Source organism: Pseudochaenichthys georgianus, chromosome 21, assembly GCF_902827115.2.
Source record: "Pseudochaenichthys georgianus chromosome 21, fPseGeo1.2, whole genome shotgun sequence".
NCBI classification, from domain to species: domain Eukaryota; kingdom Metazoa; phylum Chordata; class Actinopteri; order Perciformes; family Channichthyidae; genus Pseudochaenichthys; species Pseudochaenichthys georgianus.
The window spans coordinates 2,670,023-2,686,771 of NC_047523.1; positions in this window are offsets into that span (position 1 = coordinate 2,670,023).

Here is a 16,749-nt window from a genome sequence, read left to right on the forward strand (position 1 = left end):
GAAAAATAAAATGCCGTTGTTTTCAATCAATTAATATGCCTAGGATATATGTCCCGCCTCCTAACCACTTCCTGTGTGGTTAATCCTGTATACAGTATCGAATGTAACTTACAAATACTTGCAAATAACATGAAATTAATCAAAAGTAAAAGCATCTAAAAACATATATTTAAACCTCTCTGTTTTTGCAAACAGGACATGACAGGACATGAGGGGAGAAAACATATGGTGAAGGAGGGGGAACACACACACACACACACACACACACACACACACACTTTCCCCGCCCCTCACCCCTCTCGCTTTAGGGCTGTCTAGATAAAAAGCCAGCGTCACTCATTTTTTCAAGTCGAGAGAAAATGGCCAAGAGACGTCTTGATATGAATTTAATCAGCGAGACACCGGTGACAACTTACAGCCATCCATTGGGTGCTCCAAATCAAAGTAAAGCATATAAAAAACAGATATTTTAAAAAGTCAGCCTTTTGAACTACATTTCTACAATCTGAAGAATGGAGAAACGTATGGACCTCGTAGTGTTAAAGCGACACTGACCTCAACAGATTGGGCTGTGTTAACTCTGGTGTCTTCCCGAGATCTACACGCAACCATGAAGGGAGAGAGCATATGGTGGTCGGGGGAGGAACACACACACACACACACACACACACACACACTTTCCTCACCCCTCACCCCTCCCCGTTAGAGGTTGGTTAAATAAAAAAGCCAGCGTCACTCTTAAATATTTTTCAAGTCGAGAGAAAATGGCCAAGAGACGTCTTGATATGAGTTTAATCAGCGAGACACCGGTGACAACTTACAGACATCCGTTGGGTGCTCCAATCAAGAAACGAATGAAGTTTGTATGCCGGGTTACAGCCGAAGAACTTCACGAAGAATGGACTCTAAAAAATGGCGATGTTTGGGGTTATATATTCAACTATATGGCTAATGAACTACATTTCTACAATCTGAAGAATGGAGAAACGTATGGACCTCGTAGTGTTAAAGCGACACTGACCTCAACAGATTGGGCTGTGTTAACTCTGGTGTCTTTCCGAGATCTACACGCAACCATTGTATCGGAAGAAGTAGTGCATCAAGAAACCATCGTGGAACCAGAGGTGTACAAGATATTTGCAAAGAAAAACAAAGAAACACAAACAGCATGCGAGATTAAAGAAGAGCCTACATCCTTACCCCTCAATGTGGAGGAAGAAGAAGGAGATATTCCCACACAACCAGAGGGGAGAAGAGTCCTGACAGGCACCGTCTGGGAAACTAAAAGCGGACCCTCTGGGCATTGGTATTACCGCTCAAGCCGTTTGGTGACGTTGGGTAAGGACTCCTCTGATGATTTTGTTTTGGAGTATTTTAATTCTACCTGCGGGGTATTTCAAACGTCCTTGAGGGTGCCTCTGACTGCATGGATGGAAATGATTGATGGAAAAGCTACAAAGCTTAAAGGGGAAAGGAAACACCAATTACAGTTATAATATTCCGGTAGTTTATTCATTTTACAATGGATATTGATCGTAATATTTATTGTATATGATATTACTCGCCAAAAGAAAATTAATTATCCGCCGGCCGGGTGGGGAATTCCGGGACCAGGCCGCCGCCATTAGGGGAGTCCCAAATGGTGACGTCACTGGCTGTGTTTTCGCTCCACCAGAAGTCAACACAACGTAGCAGATATGGCAGCGATGGAGGAATTTTGCAATGAGATCGACGTTTTGAACGATGAATTTGACTATTCGTCGGGAGATGACATTGATGTGGAAGCATCTACAGTTACCAGGCATCCCATGGCCTATGCTTATGAACCGATTCGGTCGAATAGAGTGGCATATGATCCGGAATAAAAAAATTAAAAAAACACAATGCTAACAGTGAGCCTCTGAATTAGCCCCGAGCGAAAATGCTAACCTACTGCACCGATAGCTCCCTTCTTACTTATCCTAGCCGCACATCCAACACATCGTTTATGATCGCAAGGAGACACAGAATCTAACGGTGCCCACCTCAACACTGAAAGATACAAACTCGCGAGGTTATCCACAAAAACGTACATCAAAACAAGTGGCGCTAGGTACTAACATACGCCAGGCTAACGGCTTACCTTCCTCATTGTCTGGTCTAAACTGGTCTTCAATGGCATTACAACGATAAAAACGATGATGTAGTTAATCCATAGGTTAATATCCAATGGGGCTGTGTCCCCTTTGAAATGTTCTGATAATCTATAAGCAATACAACTGCAATTCCGTTATCTGCTGTCCGCTCTGTGCTCCGTGCGCTCTGGGTCCTGCAATACCATCCATCAATAGCAATACTAGCCTTTTTAGGGCTGTTTTCGACAGATGAGCGTGTGTATGCCAGTTTAATTAGTTGAGCTATAGAACACCCCCAATTCTCTATTGTACGTCATAATAATAGCTACCATTTAGTTTGGACGCGATTGCGTTAATTAATAAGGTCACACTGTGTCAGTAAATACATGTGTGAGCTAGTAATCTGGTAGTGCTGCAATATTTACCTCTCTCTCGGCAGCTGAAGCAACTCGTTTGGTGGCTCGAACTTCACGTTTGTTGACACTGTCATTGTCTTGCGCGGCCGACGTGCTGGGACGGTCGGTGTTCCCGACTGCATACGTTGAGAAATCGAATATTGTGGGAACAGATCCTGGCTTCAAATCCAATGTTTTGTATTGAACCAGGCATCCAGACTGGACTTTGAGCAGCTTCTCATCCTTTAGTGGCAGCCTATGGAAATGTACTTCTTCCTTCTTTGTATAAAATCCATTTGTGCAGCCTGGGGCAATACAATAAACTCCTGACGACGACCGTTTTCTTGTAATGTAAACTACTGGTGCATTGCACGCCATGTTGTTTGTTATTGAGCTTTGGCCCAGGAAGCCGTACACAGTCAGTGACGTCACTGGAAAAGTCCCGGAGCAATGGAAGCGCCCATGGTCATTAGGCACGTATTTCAAAAAGTAAATTCGCGTATCTCGATCGTTTACATTGGAAATAGACTAGATAAATACATTTCCTAATGGTAATATTGTCGCATGGAAAGCCGTTTGAAAAGTGTTTCCATTTCCCTTTAAAGAACTTTTTAAACAAAGTCAGACATCGATGGACATTATACTGGTGAAAAAGACCCTCACGTTTGCAGAGGACTCCGCCCCCCAGTCAACATAACAAGTCCCACCCACCTCAGCAGATCATTTAAAAAGTAAGGACCCCGCAAGGACATTTTTAGAGAGCAGCAACCATGGATCTGAGAAAAACCAAGTCTCTCCCCACGATCTGCAGCCTGGATCAAACGCCTACAGGACCGCCATCCTCACCAACATTTTGGACACCAGATCTGGACAGCGCTATGGCTGACATTGATATCACGGGGTGGCTGGATATGCCTCAACCTCCATGTGAATTACACACACATCTGCAGAGTGTCACTAATATATATATATATATATATATATATATATTCTTTATTTAACAGGTAAAAAAAACCTCTTTTCCAAGAGTGACCTGGCCAAGAAGGGCAGCATGTACAAAGTTACAACATATAAAACACAGACATGAAAGGCAGACAAATACAGCTGTAAAACACAAATAAAATGGCACATTAGCCAGTCAATATAAAACCTTTATTTAACCAGATTGGTCCCATTGAGATCATAGATCTCTTTTTCAAGGGAGACCTGCAGAAATATGCAAAGTAAAACAAACTATTAAAATCATTCAAAAACTGGCAACATTTTTAAAACGATTTCAAGATATACGAGCACTCACATCGACCAAAACTAAAAAAGTGTTACACAGTGACTGACATTCTGTACGGGAGTTCACACCCCAGCTGCTGTAGGGAGTTGAAATATGTTATGGCTCTCGGGGGATGGTGGTTAAGAGACAGATTCTTAGTTTTTGGACTGCCTCAGGGGGTTAACGACATCTACTAAAAAACAAAGTACTTCATTATCTACTTTTTTCAGCTTTTATACACAAAAGTGCAAGGAAGGTAGGCAGATTTAGAACACTATCTATGCGATAGTGTTAGTGTTCCCTGCCCTTATCCATTTTATTTTTTCTTTATTCAGCAATCGGCAATTGTGTCACCTTGTTTTTCTTGTTAATTAGGAAAGTGCTTGCTTAAATGTATGTATTTTAAGTGCATATTATAGAACAGGTATAGGGCAATATCAAAATTAGCCCAAACTTTTTTTTTATTCACAATGTTTACTGATAATCATCAAAATATATTTAGAACACTATCTGTGCGATAGTGTTAGTGTTCCCTGTCCTTATCCATTTATTTTTCTTTATTCAGCAATCGGCAATTGTGTCACCTTGTTTTTCTTGTTAATTAGGAAAGTGCTTGCTTAAATGTTTGTATTTTAAGTGCATATTATAGAACAGGTATAGGGCAATATCAAAATTAGCCCAAACTTTTTTTTATTCACAATGTTTACTGATAATCATCAAAATATGCAGGGGGTCCAATTCTTAACTTTTCCCTAAAACATTCTAGAATTTCTTTATCTAACACAAAAAAAACATGAATTTTAAAAACATTTGACAACAATAGATACGTTGTTCCTGTTTTTATTACGATTATCAGATACAAAATGATAAGTATAAATAAATCTATGCTTTCAAATGCATTATTCAGAGATATTAGGCCTGTCAAATCAAAACTGGAGCATGTGAATAAGAGAGAGCAGAGTCCTAACCAGCTGATCCAAACCAAACTCTGAGCAGCAGGCGGCTGAGACGGAGCCAACCAGCATGCGGACCAAACTGCTGCTAAGAACTCATGTTTAAATGAAATAGCAAGCAATGAATTCAAAGTGTGTATTTACTACACTAAGAGGAAAAGGAGATTTATCTGAGTTCTGTTGTGAGAGATTCGTGAGTAGAGAAGCGGCATCAGGTTTACAATCCCTCCTGCTAGGACGAAAACACAACTGCAGGTAAATGTGATGATGATGTGTGACAGGTTGAATGCAGCACAATAATCATTTTATTTCTGAAATCTTCGGTATCGTAATCGTTTAACCAACATTGTAGTTCAAAATAAAATTTGAATAATCACCCTGTGCTCCAACCAAACAAAAGAGAATACAAAATACACTCATGTAATAACAAAAAATAAGTTAATTTGTCATTTTAAAGCAAATAAGACAAACTCTACGAATACAGACTTTACATTTTCCAACATCGACATAATACAATTGAAATGTAACCATTTAACATATAAAATCGCTCATGTTTTCATCAAGGGTATCTACAGCATTACTATACTTTAGAGAAGATTGGTACAGTATATGATGATGTACATTATATATATATATATATATATATATATATATATATAAAGCTTATGTGGGATACACAAATAAATATCACCCAATGGATGTTATCTACATCTCATCACATTTAACTCCTCAGAGTGATTGTGTCTTGATATTTGTCTATATTGATGTTAAACATGGAGCTGCTATGATGCAAGTCAAATTTGATCTGACCATTAAAGTATTATCGTATCGTATTTCTGCAGGAGATCTACACATAGACAACTCAACATCACAAAGAGGTCAAAAACTTCACAACAGCCCCATTTCAATTGGGACAAAATGTATCGACAGTCATTTAAAAATGACCCCTCTCACAACTAAGAAGAAGTTAAGAAAATGGACACTGCAAATATAGCCAGGTAAAATGCCAAGTGGGTACAGATCATTACAAATGTTAATCTTGGGTTTGCTTTCACTCGATGAAGCTCAGTGCAAGTTCTTTCATGAAGTGCAGGGTCTTTCATGAAGACTTTCACCTTTCCTAGTCGGATTCTCGTCCCCCTAAATCTATCACAGCAGGATGGAGTCTAATCGCCAAAGTTTAATATATATTGCCCTTTGTATACACAGCAATAAATATGTTTATCGCACTAAACAAACTTCAACTGTCAACCATTCCAAACACTCTTTAAACCGAGGAGGAGGGGCACACTTAAAATAGTGTAACGCAATTTAATCACATTACAAAGTTTGACCCAAAGTTGCTCCCACGCGGATGTTCCCCATGAATTGAATGGTTTTGGAAGAGCAAAGGTGGCAGATAAATTGGCAAGAGCTACAAGTATTGCACATATAGTGTTCGCAATATGATAGCAGAAGAGATAATATGCATATTAGACTGACACAGTGAGTGAAAAGAGGAAGAAAAAGGTTTGATTAGCAGCATTATATTTGTTATTCAGACAACATTTTAGAGGGTTTATCTACTTTTCAGCTTTTATACACAAAGTGTATCTTTCAGTAACTTTACCAGAGAATTTAAGCATAAATCTGTCAAATGTTCAAAACAGCCTTGTTTCACTGAAATACCCTCAAAATGACAAACTGCCATTATTACGAAATCTCCTCAAACAGAGTACTTTCTACAGATGAAGCCTTCCCACTCAACGCAATATGTCCCACCCACTCAGCAAATCATATAAAACTAAGGACGACCGTTAAAAACTAGCCATGGATCTGAGAAAAACCAAGTCTGATGTAGCCTACCCTTATTATAACCAGGATAATGGATATGGGCTTAATGACTGGATGTTACAAAGTAGGGGAGAGGATGTTCCCGAAGAAGAGCTCTCGTCTATATCATATCCATGTAAGGTCTTTAGGACAAAAGAGGACCATGATAACATGACATATGAAGAATATCTTTCTTTAAAAGATGGTATTATAGATAACCTTTATAGAAACAGTATATCTCATGCCACTCGCCAAGATCGCAAACGACAATTAGCAGAAAAGAATAGAAAAAGTAAAGAAAAACGAAGAAAAAGAAAAAACAACATGAAAAGGAGAAGAAAAATTAAAAACAAACGCAGAATGCGAATGAAAAGAAAAGGGACCAGAGGACGGAAAACTAAAAAGACAAAAAGAAGGAAGGTGAAAAGAAAAAGTTTTTAGTTGTAAAAAACACTTTTTTTTATTTTTTTCACACACAAAATCAATAGTTATACTGATTGTAGCATCCCCAGGACCGTCTCCAGCTCAGAATTCCCCATATTACTGGATATATCCTGATGGAGTTTTTTCACTTCAGTCAAAATATTCACGTGTATGCTGTTTTCGACGCAAAGATGCATTACATCTACAATCAGAGCATACAATGAGAGCACATGATACACTTTTGATGTTTGTTTCATTTCTGAGATAATGTTACAGAATGTTTCGGAAAATGAAGATTGCAGGACCACTTTAAATGTTTCGTTTACAATCGTTTCCCAATGACCCGGAATAGTACTGCCATAACGAACGATATCCAAAATGTCTTCCAGTTTACAAACTTCGGCCATTCTTTTTACACGGGGGTCACTACTCGTTCTGTTTTCAATCGTCCCCATCATCACACTTATTAAACGGGTAATGACTACATTCTGATCAATATATACAGAGTGTTTTGCATAGTAGTTTCCCATTTTATTTTATTTGTCTTTAAATGGGCATGTTTGTCTTGTAGTTGACTTTCAAATATTGAAGACCATGTTAAGAGAAAATGTAAGTGAAACCACATACAAAGCTGTACCGAATGAATGTAAGTGAAACCACATACAAAGCTGTACCGAATGATTCAGAATTTTTCCAAATATTTTGCAAATGTTGCCAAATATTTTATGGAAGGAAGAGTCTATATGATAGGCCTTTTTTCTTTTAATTGGTATAACAAATTCGGTATTTCAGAGACAACATACAACATATAACCTTTCCATATTTAGGTGTAATATATAAGGAAAAAAGCGAGAAATTTTTTTTTATTTGAACTATTTCCTGCCATCATCAGTTAACTTGCATAATTTGGAATTAAACCCTCTAAAATGTTGTCTGAATAACAAATATAATGCTGCTAATCAAACCTTTTTCTTCCTCTTTTCACTCACTGTGTCAGTCTAATATGCATATTATCTCTTCTGCTATCATATTGCGAACACTATATGTGCAATACTTGTAGCTCTTGCCAATTTATCTATGGGGAACATCCGCGTGGGAGCAACTTTGGGTCAAACTTTGTAATGTGATTAAATTGCGTTACACTATTTTAAGTGTGCCCCTCCTCCTCGGTTTAAAGAGTGTTTGGAATGATTGACAGTTGAAGTTTGTTTAGTGCGATAAACATATTTATTGCTGTGTATACAAAGGGCAATATATATTAAACTTTGGCGATTAGACTCCATCGTGCTGTGATAGATTTAGGGGGACGAGAATCCGACTAGGAAAGGTGAAAGTCTTCATGAAAGACCCTGCACTTCATGAAAGAACTTGCACTGAGCTTCATCGAGTGAAAGCAAACCCAAGATCAACATTTGTAATGATCTGTACCCACTTGGCATTTTACCTGGCTATATTTGCAGTGTCCATTTTCTTAACTTCTTCTTAGTTGTGAGAGGGGTCATTTTTAAATGACTGTCGATACATTTTGTCGCAATTGAAATGGGGCTGTTGTGAAGTTTTTGACCTCTTTGTGATGTTGAGTTGTCTATGTGTAGATCTCCTGCAGAAATACGATACGATAATACTTTAATAGTCAGATCAAATTTGACTTGCATCACAGCAGCTCCATGTTTAACATCAATATAGACAAATATCAAGACACAATCACTCTGAGGAGTTAAATGTGATGAGATGTAGATAACATCCATTGGGTGATATTTATTTGTGTATCCCACATAAGCTTTATATATATATATATATATATATATATATATAATGTACATCATCATATACTGTACCAATCTTCTCTAAAGTATAGTAATGCTGTAGATACCCTTGATGAAAACATGAGCGATTTTATATGTTAAATGGTTACATTTCAATTGTATTATGTCGATGTTGGGAAATGTAAAGTCTGTATTCGTAGAGTTTGTCTTATTTGCTTTAAAATGACAAATTAACTTATTTTTTGTTATTACATGAGTGTATTTTGTATTCTCTTTTGTTTGGTTGGAGCACAGGGTGATTATTCAAATTTTATTTTGAACTACAATGTTGGTTAAACGATTACGATACCGAAGATTTCAGAAATAAAATGATTATTGTGCTGCATTCAACCTGTCACACATCATCATCACATTTACCTGCAGTTGTGTTTTCGTCCTAGCAGGAGGGATTGTAAACCTGATGCCGCTTCTCTACTCACGAATCTCTCACAACAGAACTCAGATAAATCTCCTTTTCCTCTTAGTGTAGTAAATACACACTTTGAATTCATTGCTTGCTATTTCATTTAAACATGAGTTCTTAGCAGCAGTTTGGTCCGCATGCTGGTTGGCTCCGTCTCAGCCGCCTGCTGCTCAGAGTTTGGTTTGGATCAGCTGGTTAGGACTCTGCTCTCTCTTATTCACATGCTCCAGTTTTGATTTGACAGGCCTAATATCTCTGAATAATGCATTTGAAAGCATAGATTTATTTATACTTATCATTTTGTATCTGATAATCGTAATAAAAACAGGAACAACGTATCTATTGTTGTCAAATGTTTTTAAAATTCATGTTTTTTTTGTGTTAGATAAAGAAATTCTAGAATGTTTTAGGGAAAAGTTAAGAATTGGACCCCCTGCATATTTTGATGATTATCAGTAAACATTGTGAATAAAAAAAAGTTTGGGCTAATTTTGATATTGCCCTATACCTGTTCTATAATATGCACTTAAAATACAAACATTTAAGCAAGCACTTTCCTAATTAACAAGAAAAACAAGGTGACACAATTGCCGATTGCTGAATAAAGAAAAATAAATGGATAAGGACAGGGAACACTAACACTATCGCACAGATAGTGTTCTAAATATATTTTGATGATTATCAGTAAACATTGTGAATAAAAAAAAAGTTTGGGCTAATTTTGATATTGCCCTATACCTGTTCTATAATATGCACTTAAAATACATACATTTAAGCAAGCACTTTCCTAATTAACAAGAAAAACAAGGTGACACAATTGCCGATTGCTGAATAAAGAAAAAATAAAATGGATAAGGGCAGGGAACACTAACACTATCGCATAGATAGTGTTCTAAATCTGCCTACCTTCCCTGCACTTTTGTGTATAAAAGCTGAAAAAAGTAGATAATGAAGTACTTTGTTTTTTAGTAGATGTCGTTAACCCCCTGAGGCAGTCCAAAAACTAAGAATCTGTCTCTTAACCACCATCCCCCGAGAGCCATAACATATTTCAACTCCCTACAGCAGCTGGGGTGTGAACTCCCGTACAGAATGTCAGTCACTGTGTAACACTTTTTTAGTTTTGGTCGATGTGAGTGCTCGTATATCTTGAAATCGTTTTAAAAATGTTGCCAGTTTTTGAATGATTTTAATAGTTTGTTTTACTTTGCATATTTCTGCAGGTCTCCCTTGAAAAAGAGATCTATGATCTCAATGGGACCAATCTGGTTAAATAAAGGTTTTATATTGACTGGCTAATGTGCCATTTTATTTGTGTTTTACAGCTGTATTTGTCTGCCTTTCATGTCTGTGTTTTATATGTTGTAACTTTGTACATGCTGCCCTTCTTGGCCAGGTCACTCTTGGAAAAGAGGTTTTTTTTACCTGTTAAATAAAGAATATATATATATATATATATATATATTAGTGACACTCTGCAGATGTGTGTGTAATTCACATGGAGGTTGAGGCATATCCAGCCACCCCGTGATATCAATGTCAGCCATAGCGCTGTCCAGATCTGGTGTCCAAAATGTTGGTGAGGATGGCGGTCCTGTAGGCGTTTGATCCAGGCTGCAGATCGTGGGGAGAGACTTGGTTTTTCTCAGATCCATGGTTGCTGCTCTCTAAAAATGTCCTTGCGGGGTCCTTACTTTTTAAATGATCTGCTGAGGTGGGTGGGACTTGTTATGTTGACTGGGGGGCGGAGTCCTCTGCAAACGTGAGGGTCTTTTTCACCAGTATAATGTCCATCGATGTCTGACTTTGTTTAAAAAGTTCTTTAAAGGGAAATGGAAACACTTTTCAAACTGCTTTCCATGCGACAATATTACCATTAGGAAATGTATTTATCTAGTCTATTTCCAATGTAAACGATCGAGATACGCGAATTTACTTTTTGAAATACGTGCCTAATGACCATGGGCGCTTCCATTGCTCCGGGACTTTTCCAGTGACGTCACTGACTGTGTACGGCTTCCTGGGCCAAAGCTCAATAACAAACAACATGGCGTGCAATGCACCAGTAGTTTACATTACAAGAAAACGGTCGTCGTCAGGAGTTTATTGTATTGCCCCAGGCTGCACAAATGGATTTTATACAAAGAAGGAAGAAGTACATTTCCATAGGCTGCCACTAAAGGATGAGAAGCTGCTCAAAGTCCAGTCTGGATGCCTGGTTCAATACAAAACATTGGATTTGAAGCCAGGATCTGTTCCCACAATATTCGATTTCTCAACGTATGCAGTCGGGAACACCGACCGTCCCAGCACGTCGGCCGCGCAAGACAATGACAGTGTCAACAAACGTGAAGTTCGAGCCACCAAACGAGTTGCTTCAGCTGCCGAGAGAGAGGTAAATATTGCAGCACTACCAGATTACTAGCTCACACATGTATTTACTGACACAGTGTGACCTTATTAATTAACGCAATCGCGTCCAAACTAAATGGTAGCTATTATTATGACGTACAATAGAGAATTGGGGGTGTTCTATAGCTCAACTAATTAAACTGGCATACACACGCTCATCTGTCGAAAACAGCCCTAAAAAGGCTAGTATTGCTATTGATGGATGGTATTGCAGGACCCAGAGCGCACGGAGCACAGAGCGGACAGCAGATAACGGAATTGCAGTTGTATTGCTTATAGATTATCAGAACATTTCAAAGGGGACACAGCCCCATTGGATATTAACCTATGGATTAACTACATCATCGTTTTTATCGTTGTAATGCCATTGAAGACCAGTTTAGACCAGACAATGAGGAAGGTAAGCCGTTAGCCTGGCGTATGTTAGTACCTAGCGCCACTTGTTTTGATGTACGTTTTTGTGGATAACCTCGCGAGTTTGTATCTTTCAGTGTTGAGGTGGGCACCGTTAGATTCTGTGTCTCCTTGCGATCATAAACGATGTGTTGGATGTGCGGCTAGGATAAGTAAGAAGGGAGCTATCGGTGCAGTAGGTTAGCATTTTCGCTCGGGGCTAATTCAGAGGCTCACTGTTAGCATTGTGTTTTTTTAATTTTTTTATTCCGGATCGTATGCCACTCTATTCGACCGAATCGGTTCATAAGCATAGGCCATGGGATGCCTGGTAACTGTAGATGCTTCCACATCAATGTCATCTCCCGACGAATAGTCAAATTCATCGTTCAAAACGTCGATCTCATTGCAAAATTCCTCCATCGCTGCCATATCTGCTACGTTGTGTTGACTTCTGGTGGAGCGAAAACACAGCCAGTGACGTCACCATTTGGGACTCCCCTAATGGCGGCGGCCTGGTCCCGGAATTCCCCACCCGGCCGGCGGATAATTAATTTTCTTTTGGCGAGTAATATCATATACAATAAATATTACGATCAATATCCATTGTAAAATGAATAAACTACCGGAATATTATAACTGTAATTGGTGTTTCCTTTCCCCTTTAAGCTTTGTAGCTTTTCCATCAATCATTTCCATCCATGCAGTCAGAGGCACCCTCAAGGACGTTTGAAATACCCCGCAGGTAGAATTAAAATACTCCAAAACAAAATCATCAGAGGAGTCCTTACCCAACGTCACCAAACGGCTTGAGCGGTAATACCAACGCCCAGAGGGTCCGCTTTTAGTTTCCCAGACGGTGCCTGTCAGGACTCTTCTCCCCTCTGGTTGTGTGGGAATATCTCCTTCTTCTTCCTCCACATTGAGGGGTAAGGATGTAGGCTCTTCTTTAATCTCGCATGCTGTTTGTGTTTCTTTGTTTTTCTTTGCAAATATCTTGTACACCTCTGGTTCCACGATGGTTTCTTGATGCACTACTTCTTCCGATACAATGGTTGCGTGTAGATCTCGGAAAGACACCAGAGTTAACACAGCCCAATCTGTTGAGGTCAGTGTCGCTTTAACACTACGAGGTCCATACGTTTCTCCATTCTTCAGATTGTAGAAATGTAGTTCATTAGCCATATAGTTGAATATATAACCCCAAACATCGCCATTTTTTAGAGTCCATTCTTCGTGAAGTTCTTCGGCTGTAACCCGGCATACAAACTTCATTCGTTTCTTGATTGGAGCACCCAACGGATGTCTGTAAGTTGTCACCGGTGTCTCGCTGATTAAACTCATATCAAGACGTCTCTTGGCCATTTTCTCTCGACTTGAAAAATATTTAAGAGTGACGCTGGCTTTTTTATTTAACCAACCTCTAACGGGGGAGGGGTGAGGGGTGAGGGGTGAGGAAAGTGTGTGTGTGTGTGTGTGTGTGTTCCTCCCCCGACCACCATATGCTCTCTCCCTTCATGGTTGCGTGTAGATCTCGGGAAGACACCAGAGTTAACACAGCCCAATCTGTTGAGGTCAGTGTCGCTTTAACACTACGAGGTCCATACGTTTCTCCATTCTTCAGATTGTAGAAATGTAGTTCAAAAGGCTGACTTTTTAAAATATCTGTTTTTTATATGCTTTACTTTGATTTGGAGCACCCAATGGATGGCTGTAAGTTGTCACCGGTGTCTCGCTGATTAAATTCATATCAAGACGTCTCTTGGCCATTTTCTCTCGACTTGAAAAAATGAGTGACGCTGGCTTTTTATCTAGACAGCCCTAAAGCGAGAGGGGTGAGGGGCGGGGAAAGTGTGTGTGTGTGTGTGTGTGTGTGTGTGTGTGTGTGTGTGTGTGTGTGTGTGTGTGTGTGTGTGTGTGTGTGTGTGTGTGTGTGTGTGTGTGTGTGTGTGTGTGTGTGTGTGTGTGTGTGTGTGTGTGTGTGTGTGTGTGTGTGTGTGTGTGTGTGTGTGTGTGTGTGTGTGTGTGTGTGTGTGTGTGTGTGTGTGTGTGTTCCCCCTCCTTCACCATATGTTTTCTCCCCTCATGTCCTGTCATGTCCTGTTTGCAAAAACAGAGAGGTTTTTAGATGCTTTTACTTTTGATTAATTTCATGTTATTTGCAAGTATTTGTAAGTTACATTCGATACTGTATACAGGATTAACCACACAGGAAGTGGTTAGGAGGCGGGACATATATCCTAGGCATATTAATTGATTGAAAACAACGGCATTTTATTTTTCTCATTTTTTTAATTTTAATTTAATTTTAATTTAATTTTGTGAAGCGGGGGCGGGACATCCGCCGGAAGCGGGGGCGGGACATCCGGTCGAACGAGGCGTGACTTCCAGTCGAACGAGGCGGAACTTCCGGTTTTCAAAATAAAAAGGCGGGACTTCCGGTCAAATAAGGCGGGACTTCTGGCCGAAAAGGGGCGGGGCGACCTGTCACTTTTTCTGCATACTAATGAGATTGATATGGCATTTGTAACACTACTTATCTGACATGTAAATGTTGGAAAATTGTACATTGTAGGCTGTGAGCTCCCTGTTTGAGCGACTGACTATTCCTTCGCAATGTAGCATCGCCTTGGATATGGTCTGAACTGGTCCAGGAATGGAATTTTTCCGATAATTTCCCTAAGAGCAGTCAATCAATGTTTATTTATATAGCCCAATATCACAAATGTTACATTTGTCTCAGTGGTCTTCACAGTGTGTACAGAATATCAGTATAACAATACGACACCCTCTGTCCTTAGACTCTCACATCGTACAAGGAAAAACTTCTGGAGAAAACCCACAGTTTAAAGGGAAAAATGGGAGAAACCTCAGGGAGAGCAACAGAGGAGGGATCCCTCTCCCAGGACGGACAGACGTGCAATAGATGCGGTGTGTAAATTGAAAAGATAATTCATTTGCAACATAGGTAGTCAAAATGTGTGGAAATGCATGTGTGTATAATAGGAAGATGAATCCACGAGGATATCCATCCAGGACCTATGATCCAGGACCACAGCCACGACTCAAGATCCAGGGCTCGCGATCCAGGACACAGGACCGCAGGATCATCCATGTCTCCGGATCTCGGCGTATATATAGACACCAAAAAGAAAGACATTTGGGGAAGCTGGGTTAATCGGAACATGAGAGTACACAGGTATAGACAGAGACAAGGAAGAAGGAAGATGTCCCCCGACAAACTAAGCCTATCAGCAAAACTAGGGGCTGAATCTAATCAGCCCTAACTATAAGCTTTATCAAAAAGGAAGGTCTTAAGCGCACTCTTAAAAACTGATAGGGTGTCTGCCGCCCGAACACAAATTGGAAGTTGATTCCACAAATGTGGAGCTTGATAGTGTGGGGAAATGTGCGCAAAATGCATGAAACGGGCCATCTTTGGAAATTGCCATTTTTGTGGGGGGCGGGGCTAATCAAAAGCCCTTTGAAATATGTGTTCCATCATAATTGCAATGTGTATACAGCGTTTCGTGAATATCTGGAAAACTATATGCGGGTAGTTTGGAGTCATTTGAGACATGTAAATCGTCATAAATGGTACATTCTCTGTTAGCTTACGTTCGCCCCGATTGAGCTAGCAACTATTTTATTCGCAATTTAACATGATATTGGATATGGGCTTAACTTGTCCTGGACTGGAATTTTCCCGATCTTTTCCCGAGGAGGTGTTTGCGAAAAAGCGCTTAAAATGCATGAATAACACAGATTTTTCAAAATGGCCGACTTTCTGGGGGGCGGGGCTAATGGAAGCTATTTTGAAATATGTCCGCAATTCCATCAGTAATGTCTGTGGCAAGATTGGGGTAGTTTGGAGAAACTATATGTGACTATCGCACAATAGGGGGCGCTACTGAGCTGGTGTACAAAAATGTACATTTTTTTTGTACAGTCTGGAAAAAGACGTGGGTTGTGACGTGTGTTCCAAGTTTTGCGTCCGAAAATCATTTTAACGATTTTGTGGCATTTAAATCGTCAAAATTGGTACATGTTCCGTTAGCTTACGAGCTCCCCGTTTGAGCAGTCGACTATTCATGCGCAATTTAGCATCACATTGGATATGGGCTGGTCTTGTCCTGGTTTGAAATTTTTCCGATCATTTTCCTAGGACAAGTATGCGAAAATGCGCTTAAAATGGACATATTTCAAAATGGCCGACTTCATGGGGGGCGGAGATAATGGAAGCCATTTTGAAATATGTCCGCATTTCCATGAGGAATCTCTGTGCCAAGTTTCGGGTAGTTCGAAGAAACTATATTTGACTACCGCACAATAGGGGGCGCTACTGAGACATATTTGCTAAAACGTCTGATTTATTTCTACAGTCTGGAAAAGGTTGTGGGCTGTGACATGCGTTCCGAATTTAAAGGCGGTAACTCATTTTCTCCCCTACTTATGGCTCGGTACATTTTTTAACCCTTCGATTTCGAGAAAAAACTGAATAGGACACGCCCACATTTTTCATTGGTTGCGACCCTTTAAATCTCAGTTTATACTCACCCTGCCAGTATGTCTATGACGATATATATTTTTTTAGTCCATCGGTTCTTGAGATATAAATTAGTTGTGTTTTTGGCGCCCCCTATTGTTCGAAATGAACATTGTTTGTTGTGCCTATTCCCCAAGACACACTGAACCTATCCACCGAAATCTGTGATATTTGGATACATTTTGGATGAATTGTGAGCATTTAT